This window comes from Engraulis encrasicolus, chromosome 4 (assembly GCF_034702125.1).
Source record: "Engraulis encrasicolus isolate BLACKSEA-1 chromosome 4, IST_EnEncr_1.0, whole genome shotgun sequence".
NCBI lineage: Eukaryota > Metazoa > Chordata > Actinopteri > Clupeiformes > Engraulidae > Engraulis > Engraulis encrasicolus.
In genome coordinates, this window is record NC_085860.1 from 35682302 (window position 1) to 35693742 (window position 11441).

General features: G+C 42.5%; 1 long non-coding RNA gene across 1 annotated transcript; it reads right to left on the minus strand.

Annotated features, from left to right (window-relative positions):
• Positions 1 to 1146: 1146 nt before the first annotated feature.
• Positions 1147 to 11082, minus strand: LOC134446858 (uncharacterized). The gene is made up of 3 exons (XR_010034516.1): positions 11037 to 11082; positions 1736 to 1800; positions 1147 to 1313 (listed from the first exon to the last, which is right to left on the minus strand). It is a non-coding gene; the product is annotated as an uncharacterized LOC134446858 (long non-coding RNA).
• Positions 11083 to 11441: the final 359 nt, after the last annotated feature.

The following is an 11441-nucleotide window of genomic DNA, read 5'->3' on the forward strand; positions in this document are numbered from 1 at the left end:
AGCGTTCTTGCAGACTAATAGCCTACGATGTAGGATAGTTTGGGAACCTGGCGAAAATGCCTGTCAAATAATAAGTCAATAGCCTTACCTCACCCGACACTGACACAGCCTGACCACCCGCCTCGAAATGCAACACACAGACAACATTGTGAGTACCGGTATCCACGATTTGTGAATGTATTGATATTGTCTCGTCGTGTTAGAAAAGGGCTTCCATTCAGTCGCGCTGCATGTTCGACGAGATGCATAACTCGTTATAGCAATAGACTACTATTAAGCAGCACTGTATCAATTCCTTGGAAAATAAGTTAATATGAGAGAAGGGAAATGCTTTGCCCAAGTTTTCCTTCATTCTTTCATTTACCACAAGACTTGGTTAACCAAGAAGTCCGTTGGCCTGCGCCCGTTATTTTCTCGCTCTCTCTCTCCCTGCTTGTCCCTCCACCATTGCACAGGAGCAGGGCGCCTGTCACTGTCTCACTCTCCGCACCTCCTCCAAATAATGAAATTGAAATGAACGATGATGTCGCCACAAATACGACTGTTCGATGAAGACCTAGGACTACTACAATTTCTTACAATAATGATTTAATGGCAATGACGATGTTGCCTCTCAATCGCCCTTCATTAAAACATTCATATCGCCTCAGGTGTCTACATCCTCGCGTAAAACAAAAAAGTGAGTAGCCTAAATAGAATGTTTGCAAGCCAGAACCTTCATACCAATGAAATGTGGTCTACAACGGATGATGGAAAGGAATCAAAAAAGTAAACGGGACAATTAAAATAGCAGTGTCAGGCAACTGACAGCTGGACAAGTTTTGCCAGAAACGGTAGGCTATTACGCATCCTCATTTCGGTGACGGTCAGTATAATTGGCTCATTAATACTTATTATATTTCATTGTAACTTTAGTTGTAGGACTTATGCCTCACTCCACTATCGTCCTTGGCATTGTTCCAATAACGTTTATGACGAAATCTGGCGCATGTGGGGGGTTGGGGGTGTCGGACATACAAAAAAAATGAAGAAAAAAAATTTTGAAAAAAAAAAAAATTCGACCAACCCATGACCAAAGCTGACAACCAACCGGAACCAAACTTTTATTTTTCTTAGGCCTTAAGAGAATTTGTTGGTGGTAAGGACATCATTACATACCAATATAAAGAGTAATCTATTGGAAGATGCAGCCGAGTAAAACATTTCATACCTTGAAATCTTCCAGGAGAGATTTCACCCGAGCGAGAGATGTCACCCGAGCTCTGATGCTGTCTCACATGACCCAAGTCACTGCCAGTGAGCAAGAGCCATCTCTGTTTGAAAATAACAACACCAGAACAAGGACACAATTGACACCTGGATACAACTTCTGGAAATTGTCTTGGTGATTAACTCTACACAAATAGATATGCAAAGCATTCTAACTTATCTCTTTAAAAAAGCATGGGCAGTCTGTGAATGCAAGAGAAGCACACTGCCTGTGACTTTGCTCTGGGCGTACATGATCTGGTCATACATCAGTGTCTCTCAACCTTTTTCGTCTTGAGTACCCCCTAAGCATTTTTGTCATAGTATGAGTACCACCTCACTCATGTTCTCTATCCCAATATGATCATGACCATACATTTGTTTTTATTCATAAAATAAAACATACTCCTAGTGGTACACGTACCCCTGGTTGGGAAACACTGCATTACATTCATCTCACCTAACATTGAAGCATAGTAAAACGTACCCTGAAATCCTCCAGATTGCATCTTTTGCCAGCATCAACAGGCTACTGCATCACGTGGTACATTTCTGTAATAAACAATATCAGTAATTGATTATATTTATCAAATGTTACACACAGTTTTTACAGTTACATTGTGTTTCACTATGGTAATCAATGTTTTAAAATTAGTCATTTTGAATTAACAGGCCACTGCCTTATTTAGGCTTATTGGTTTAGTGAGCATACATAAATAAAGTAGCCTTAACTCTAATCCAGGGGTGCCCAACCTTTTTTTTAACCGAGATCTACTTTTGAAGTTGATGGTCTGCCGTGATCTAAATCAAGTAGGTAGCAGGCTTCACTCAGGTTTCTTGATAACTTTTAAGGGTGCTGTCCCAAATGAATACTTAGAATCAAAGAAAAGGGGGGCGCACCTTGCATCAATTTTTTTCTTTATTTTTCTGTGCACAGACGCGTTTCGGCGTGTGCCTTCCTCAGTGTGCAACAGTGAAACAATGCGTAACCAGACTTAAAATACCCACACCCATTACCACACCCCATTATCTACAGCCAATGACATGGAACATCGAATTACTCCATTAGTCCATGCATCACAAGCAATTCATTGGAAAAAAACATTTCATAAACAATCAAAAAAATATACATATATACAATAATCCAACTTGGTCCAAATTCACAGAAAACAGGTAAGAGACAATTCCTCATTCATTCCATTTGGTATGCAGGTGTTCAAATTAAAAATATACCAGGCTTCTCGCTGGAGGAGGCGGTTCTCTCTATCACCCCCTCGTGGTGAACGATTGACCATCTCTAGGCCCATGAACTTCAACATATTTGCGTCATGGCCTGCAGAATGAAAATGTCTTGCAACAGAGGATTTTTCATCATTTTTCCTTATTGCACATTTATGTTCAAAAATCCTAGTTTTCAATTGTCTCTTTGTTTTCCCCACATAAAGTAGACCACACGGGCATGTCAGTAAATACACAATAAAAGTTGATAGACATGTGATTCTGCCCTTTACTTTGTATGTTCTGCTTGTTTTTGGGTGTATAAATTCTTTTTCTGTGAGCATAAAATTACACGCTGCACAGTTGAAACATTTGAAATTACCAGGTGAAATAGGAAAAGTGAAAGATGACTGGGTGGACGCAGGGAGGTATGAATGCACTAGTTGATCTCTCAGGTTTGGTGATCTTTTATAACAATTACGCGGTGCATTCTGGAAAACATTGCCAATGGTGGTATCACTACGTAAAATGTGCCAATGGCGGTTCACTATGTTTTTTAAGTCGTTAGAGATGTTACCGTAGGTGGATACGAGGGTGACCGGGGCGTTCGAATTTTGTCTAGTGCGTGTAGTCAATAGGTCAGTGCGCTGCACGTTGCGCATGCGCGCTCCAGACAGTTGTCTACCAGCGCGTCTGAGTATCCCCTATCACGGAACCTTTCACAGAGCTCTCCTGCTTGTTGCTCGAATGTCGTGTCGTTGTTGCATATGCGACGCACCCTCAGCAGTTGGCTGAACGGGAGACTACGTTTGAGAGAGGGTGGGTGATAACTCTGATAATGTAAGAATGTGTTCCGATCAGTTTCTTTACGGTATATTTCCGTGTGTAAGACGTTATCCACCTTTCTTACCAGTACATCCAAAAAAGGCAAAGCCTTGTCATCATGACTCATAGTGAATTTAATGGAAGGCAATCTGGTGTTCACGTACTCATTAAAAGCAAGAAGTTCTTCTTTTGATCCTGACCACAAATAAAAAATGTCATCTATAAACCTGAGCCACACCTTCAGATGTTTTTTGAACGGGTTGTCATTGTAAATAAAGTCATGTTCGAATTTACCCATAAACAGATTGGCATAATTAGGTGCCATGGGCGAGCCCATTGCAGTACCTTGAGTTTGTAGGAAAAAACGGTTTTGAAACAGAAAATAATTCTTTTTAAGCACTTCATTGGCTAAAGACAAGAGAAAATCAGAATGCGAGACATTATTCATGCGGAGGTAGTATTCCATAGCGGCCAACCCTGCGTCATGCGGAATATTTGTGTATAGACTCGTTACATCCATAGAGCACAGCATAATAGTGTCGTCAACCTCTCCAATGGATGATAGTTTCACCAGAAAATCAGTGGTGTCCTTTAAAAAGGATGGTAAACTATGTACTAAGTCCTTTATATGGTGGTCAACGAATTTAGACAAAGGCTCGGTTAAAGATTGGTTGCCAGACACTATTGGGCGGCCAGGTGGGTCGCTCAAACTCTTGTGAATTTTGGGGAGGGTGTAAAATACTGGCCTCACAGGATTTGATTGCAATAAGAATTTGAACATTTTCTCATCAATAATGGACTCAGACAATGCTTTCTTTAGAGTACTTTTTATCTCTTCAGTAAACCTCAGAGTGGGATCACTTTGTAAACGAACATAAGAGCTTGCATCACCAAGTTGTCTCTCAATTTCATTTACATAGGCAGTCTTATCTTGAACGACTATCGATCCACCCTTATCTCCAGACTTAATAACCAAATCATCATCAGACATTAATGTGCGCAATGCATTTTTTTCTGAGGTAGTGAGATTAGGTCTAATTGTACACTCAGATGACAAACAAGAAAAAACATCTTGCTCCACCAACCGGCAGAAGGTTTCCACTGAAGAGTTGGTCATAGGGGGGAGGAAAGTGCTCTTGGGTTTAAACAAAGTTCTTTCGGTTACATCAGGGGACCCGCCAGGTGTAGTTGTGGTCACTTGGTGGCTGTGTTGTGTTACAGTTCCTTTGGCATAGAATGCCTTAAGACGAATCGATCTGAAGAACTTAAACATTTCAATTTTAGTCATAAAGGGATCGTTCCTCTTCGCGGGTACAAACGAAAGGCCCTTAGAAAGAACCGAAAGTTGATCTTGACTTAACTGTTTACTGGAGATATTGATGACACTGTCTTCTATCTCGGCGTTCTGTGACCTCCTTTTCCTCTTCCCCCTCCGCGTCTTGCGTTGCCGCGGGCGCGATGCGTCTCCAGGGGAGGCCCTGGAGGGATTCCGGTTGAGCGTAAAAAACGCCCGGATGCAGATGTGTCTGTGTCGGTACTCCAGTCTCCAGATGAGGCACTAGAGTCCCGCTGTCTTTGTCCCTGCCACGGCCTTCCTCCGAAGCCTCGTTTTTCTCGTAGCCAGGGGTAGACCATGTCATTACGGTAATCCAATGTGTCGCGTCGGTATTTCTCAATTTTCGTTTGTTGGATTTCCATCTTGTATGCGCTGATCTGTTCGTCGCATTTCTGCAAAAGTTCTTTTAGTTGCGCTGAAGAGAATTTGGTTTTCAGCTCAGTCTCGAGGTCAGCAATGTCTTTTTTAACTGTGTCAAGTTTCTTGTTTTGATGTTCAATGACCAACAGCATCAAGTCGAGCGAACACTTGTTGAGGATGTCGCACCATTTTCGGCATAACTCTGGATCTTCCCGGCCCAGCGTGGGAACCTTCCCAATGCGCAGCCCTCTGGGTATGCGTTTGTTTCTCCAGTACTGGGACAGTGTACTTCCGTGAAGCAAGGCCCGTATTTCTTTCTTTCGTAGGCGCTCCAACCGACTGCACTGTGCCTCCAAGCTGTCAACAGGCATTTCCATTGTGAGTGCGGGAAAAAGGATTTGCTCAGAGTCTTTTTCGGTGTAGGCAAATACATTCGCCCTCGCATCTGTAAGGCGTTCCACTTCTTCGTAAGACATGTTTGGAGGAGCTCTGCTTAGTGAAAATCTAAATCAAGTAGGTAGCAGGCTTCACTCAGGTTTCTTGATAACTTTTAAGGGTGCTGTCCCAAATGAATACTTAGAATCAAAGAAAAGGGGGGCGCACCTTGCATCAATTTTTTTCTTCTTTATTTTTCTGTGCACAGACGCGTTTCGGCGTGTGCCTTCCTCAGTGTGCAACAGTGAAACAATGCGTAACCAGACTTAAAATACCCACACCCATTACCACACCCCATTATCTACAGCCAATGACATGGAACATCGAATTACTCCATTAGTCCATGCATCACAAACAATTCATTGGAAAAAAACATTTCATAAACAATCAAAAAAATATACATATATACAATAATCCAACTTGGTCCAAATTCACAGAAAACAGGTAAGAGACAATTCCTCATTCATTCCATTTGGTATGCAGGTGTTCAAATTAAAAATATACCAGGCTTCTCGCTGGAGGAGGCGGTTCTCTCTATCACCCCCTCGTGGTGAACGATTGACCATCTCTAGGCCCATGAACTTCAACATATTTGCGTCATGGCCTGCAGAATGAAAATGTCTTGCAACAAGATGGAAATCCAACAAACGAAAATTGAGAAATACCGACGCGACACATTGGATTACCGTAATGACATGGTCTACCCCTGGCTACGAGAAAAACGAGGCTTCGGAGGAAGGCCGTGGCAGGGACAAAGACAGCGGGACTCTAGTGCCTCATCTGGAGACTGGAGTACCGACACAGACACATCTGCATCCGGGCGTTTTTTACGCTCAACCGGAATCCCTCCAGGGCCTGCCCTGGAGACGCATCGCGCCCGCGGCAACGCAAGACGCGGAGGGGGAAGAGGAAAAGGAGGTCACAGAACGCCGAGATAGAAGACAGTGTCATCAATATCTCCAGTAAACAGTTAAGTCAAGATCAACTTTCGGTTCTTTCTAAGGGCCTTTCGTTTGTACCCGCGAAGAGGAACGATCCCTTTATGACTAAAATTGAAATGTTTAAGTTCTTCAGATCGATTCGTCTTAAGGCATTCTATGCCAAAGGAACTGTAACACAACACAGCCACCAAGTGACCACAACTACACCTGGCGGGTCCCCTGATGTAACCGAAAGAACTTTGTTTAAACCCAAGAGCACTTTCCTCCCCCCTATGACCAACTCTTCAGTGGAAACCTTCTGCCGGTTGGTGGAGCAAGATGTTTTTTCTTGTTTGTCATCTGAGTGTACAATTAGACCTAATCTCACTACCTCAGAAAAAAATGCATTGCGCACATTAATGTCTGATGATGATTTGGTTATTAAGTCTGGAGATAAGGGTGGATCGATAGTCGTTCAAGATAAGACTGCCTATGTAAATGAAATTGAGAGACAACTTGGTGATGCAAGCTCTTATGTTCGTTTACAAAGTGATCCCACTCTGAGGTTTACTGAAGAGATAAAAAGTACTCTAAAGAAAGCATTGTCTGAGTCCATTATTGATGAGAAAATGTTCAAATTCTTATTGCAATCAAATCCTGTGAGGCCAGTATTTTACACCCTCCCCAAAATTCACAAGAGTTTGAGCGACCCACCTGGCCGCCCAATAGTGTCTGGCAACCAATCTTTAACCGAGCCTTTATCTAAATTCGTTGACCACCATATAAAGGACTTAGTACATAGTTTACCATCCTTTTTAAAGGACACCACTGACTTTCTAGTGAAACTATCATCCATTGGAGAGGTTGACGACACTATTATGCTGTGCTCTATGGATGTAACGAGTCTATACACAAATATTCCGCATGACGCAGGGTTGGCCGCTATGGAATACTACCTCCGCATGAATAATGTCTCGCATTCTGATTTTCTCTTGTCTTTAGCCAATGAAGTGCTTAAAAAGAATTATTTTCTGTTTCAAAACCGTTTTTTCCTACAAACTCAAGGTACTGCAATGGGCTCGCCCATGGCACCTAATTATGCCAATCTGTTTATGGGTAAATTCGAACATGACTTTATTTACAATGACAACCCGTTCAAAAAACATCTGAAGGTGTGGCTCAGGTTTATAGATGACATTTTTTATTTGTGGTCAGGATCAAAAGAAGAACTTCTTGCTTTTAATGAGTACGTGAACACCAGATTGCCTTCCATTAAATTCACTATGAGTCATGATGACAAGGCTTTGCCTTTTTTGGATGTACTGGTAAGAAAGGTGGATAACGTCTTACACACGGAAATATACCGTAAAGAAACTGATCGGAACACATTCTTACATTATCAGAGTTATCACCCACCCTCTCTCAAACGTAGTCTCCCGTTCAGCCAACTGCTGAGGGTGCGTCGCATATGCAACAACGACACGACATTCGAGCAACAAGCAGGAGAGCTCTGTGAAAGGTTCCGTGATAGGGGATACTCAGACGCGCTGGTAGACAACTGTCTGGAGCGCGTGCGCAACGTGCAGCGCACTGACCTATTGACTACACGCACTAGACAAAATTCGAACGCCCCGGTCACCCTCGTATCCACCTACGGTAACATCTCTAACGACTTAAAAAACATAGTGAACCGCCATTGGCACATTTTACGTAGTGATACCACCATTGGCAATGTTTTCCAGAATGCACCGCGTAATTGTTATAAAAGATCACCAAACCTGAGAGATCAACTAGTGCATTCATACCTCCCTGCGTCCACCCAGTCATCTTTCACTTTTCCTATTTCACCTGGTAATTTCAAATGTTTCAACTGTGCAGCGTGTAATTTTATGCTCACAGAAAAAGAATTTATACACCCAAAAACAAGCAGAACATACAAAGTAAAGGGCAGAATCACATGTCTATCAACTTTTATTGTGTATTTACTGACATGCCCGTGTGGTCTACTTTATGTGGGGAAAACAAAGAGACAATTGAAAACTAGGATTTTTGAACATAAATGTGCAATAAGGAAAAATGATGAAAAATCCTCTGTTGCAAGACATTTTCATTCTGCAGGCCATGACGCAAATATGTTGAAGTTCATGGGCCTAGAGATGGTCAATCGTTCACCACGAGGGGGTGATAGAGAGAACCGCCTCCTCCAGCGAGAAGCCTGGTATATTTTTAATTTGAACACCTGCATACCAAATGGAATGAATGAGGAATTGTCTCTTACCTGTTTTCTGTGAATTTGGACCAAGTTGGATTATTGTATATATGTATATTTTTTTGATTGTTTATGAAATGTTTTTTTCCAATGAATTGCTTGTGATGCATGGACTAATGGAGTAATTCGATGTTCCATGTCATTGGCTGTAGATAATGGGGTGTGGTAATGGGTGTGGGTATTTTAAGTCTGGTTACGCATTGTTTCACTGTTGCACACTGAGGAAGGCACACGCCGAAACGCGTCTGTGCACAGAAAAATAAAGAAAAAAATTGATGCAAGGTGCGCCCCCCTTTTCTTTGATTCTGCCGTGATCTACCAAGTCAAATTTCAGGATGTCAGTATGAAAATTTAAGATCACCATTTATTAATCACCATTATTATGAAAAAAATGTTTTTAGTAGGCTACTATGGCCGCATCTTTTCAGTGTGTTTTTAAAGTGTGTTGAATAGCCTACGTTTACAAAGCAATGCAATGCAGATAGTTTCAGTCCTACACAAGTCATAAACAACTGAAACAATTTCAAAATGATAAACATTTGGTATATAAAAGGCATATGTAGGCACATGGGCCCTATTTCTAAAATATGATGAAGCATTATCATGACTTCAGTGGTCAAAATTAAAAAGGGCTCAGAACTTCACCATTTGTTATGGGTAAATAGTAGGCCAGTTAAGTTCACTTTACTATGAGAGAGAGAGAGAGAGAGAGAGAGAGAGAGAGAGAGAGAGAGAGAGAGAGAGAGAGAGAGAGAGAGAGAGAGAGAGAGAGAGAGAGCAATGAGAGAACTCATTGAATTGGTTAACACCCTTGTTAAGAGTGACTTCTTCTATGAAGGTTTTTTTTCCCAGCTCTCTGGGACAGTAGCAGAGCAAAGGCTTTCTATTGTGAGTTTGGCCAATCGTTCTGTCCACAACTGGAGCAGGAAACAGCACAAATTGAAGTGAATTCCATACATGTCAGCTAACATTTCCCTTACACGCGGCACGCGATGTAAACGCAGTTAGCGATGATGCATGCGACTAGCGATTTGGACAAAGATCCTCGCATATCGCCGCGTCATAATGCATCATTGCGCACATGTTCTGTCACTCACCCGATGTTACATGTGTGCACACATGAATCAACTGCAATACCCTTACGGTCACTTCCTAATGCTTTCCCCTCATTCTGTGTTACAGTGGGACTAATTATCTAACCAATACAGTAGTACCAGCAGCTTACTACATAGCCTACTTTTGAAAGACAGTATTTTCCCTGTCACATTACATGTCTCTCGACTGCCACTCCCCTCGAGATCGACTGGTACCTCGCGATCGACTCGTTGGGCACCCCTGCTCTAATCTAATTCATTGCAGCTTACAGTTTACGCAGGTGTGCAACGTTCAAAAAAGAACACCAGTTTATTAGCCAGGTGGATTGACTACACGCCACGTCTGTATTCAGAACCCGCTTAGAATTGTATTTGGTCTGACTGTGGATTGGGTTATCATGGCTCTCACTGAAGCTGACGAACTTTATGACGGCTCGCCTCAGTGCGTTTCAAAGCGCACTCCACTGATTTCCCTAGATGCGCCGCAAAGCTCTCACTGTCCACAAAGCAACGCATAAAGGCTTGCTCATAAACTCAAACACATCGGAGCACGCGCAACATGCTGTAGTAGGACGCAATGTAGACCAGTTGATTTTCTTTTCCCTGGGCCAGATTCCCACACGAGCGTGGCAGAACGGCAGCGAGACGTCTTTCTGCCTGGTCTCGGCCAATGTCTAGAGCTCTACCTCTAGCTACGGGGGATTTTGAACAGGACTGGCCGCGCACACCAAATGCTGTCGTTGTGAAATGCTGACACCGGCGGCCGAAATTAAACAGAAAGTCCTGTCTTCTCGCTTTCGTCCAGCCACACTCTAGTGTGAATCTCTCCTTAAAATCACAATTTGTTACGCTTTGCCAAGTAAACCCATGCCCTGCCGAGATGATATGACATAAATTCACCGGAGGAATGGCAAACCAAGGTTTTTGCTTCAGAGTTAGGCTATCATTTCCCTCTGAATTCAAAGGGAATTGGTGGCAGGCATCCAATAAATTAGCTCGCTAGCAAACAATGCACAGTCGACACGTTTGACATGAAATACAGGGCATTAAACACCAGCTCGGCGGCTGTAAGCAAAAAAAAACAACCTAAAATATTGTTTAACTTTTCCTACACTTTGCAAGAAGAAGGTGGACACCGTGTTTCTGCAACATGCTAGTAAAGCTACATCCAGCATGTTGCCCGACTACCCAACAAAAATGTTGGCAAATCAATAACATCAACCTTTGAACATAGCATGTGCAGCAGCAAAATAAGATTGTGATATTAACACATTACACATTTGGTTAGAGTTAGAGCATGTTTGAGGATTTATTGGAAGAGATGTCCTTACCTTGCAGGCGAACTAGTCTGTTTACTCCTCGCGCCTTCCTGCAATTTGAAAAGCTGGAGCATTGCATTCTGGGTAGTTTGAAGAAATTGCCTGACTGCGTTGGGTTCTTTCAACATAACACAATCTATAAATAGGCTAGGCCTATCTGCCTAGTAAATCTAACACGATATTTTCACTTTCATTTCACTAAACTGACAACATTGAGTTAAAACTGCATGCAACACTTGTGTCAATTTTACAACCAGCTAGAATCGTTTTTTTGAGTGCAGGAAGCCTGGCACCTTCACCACATCGTTTCTTTTTTTCCTGTATCTTTTTCTGTACCAGACACTAGTTAATGTGCTGTGGGACTTCTCCCCTCTGTATTGGCCGGCCCAATCCATCACTGGTCAGTGTTCCTCCACC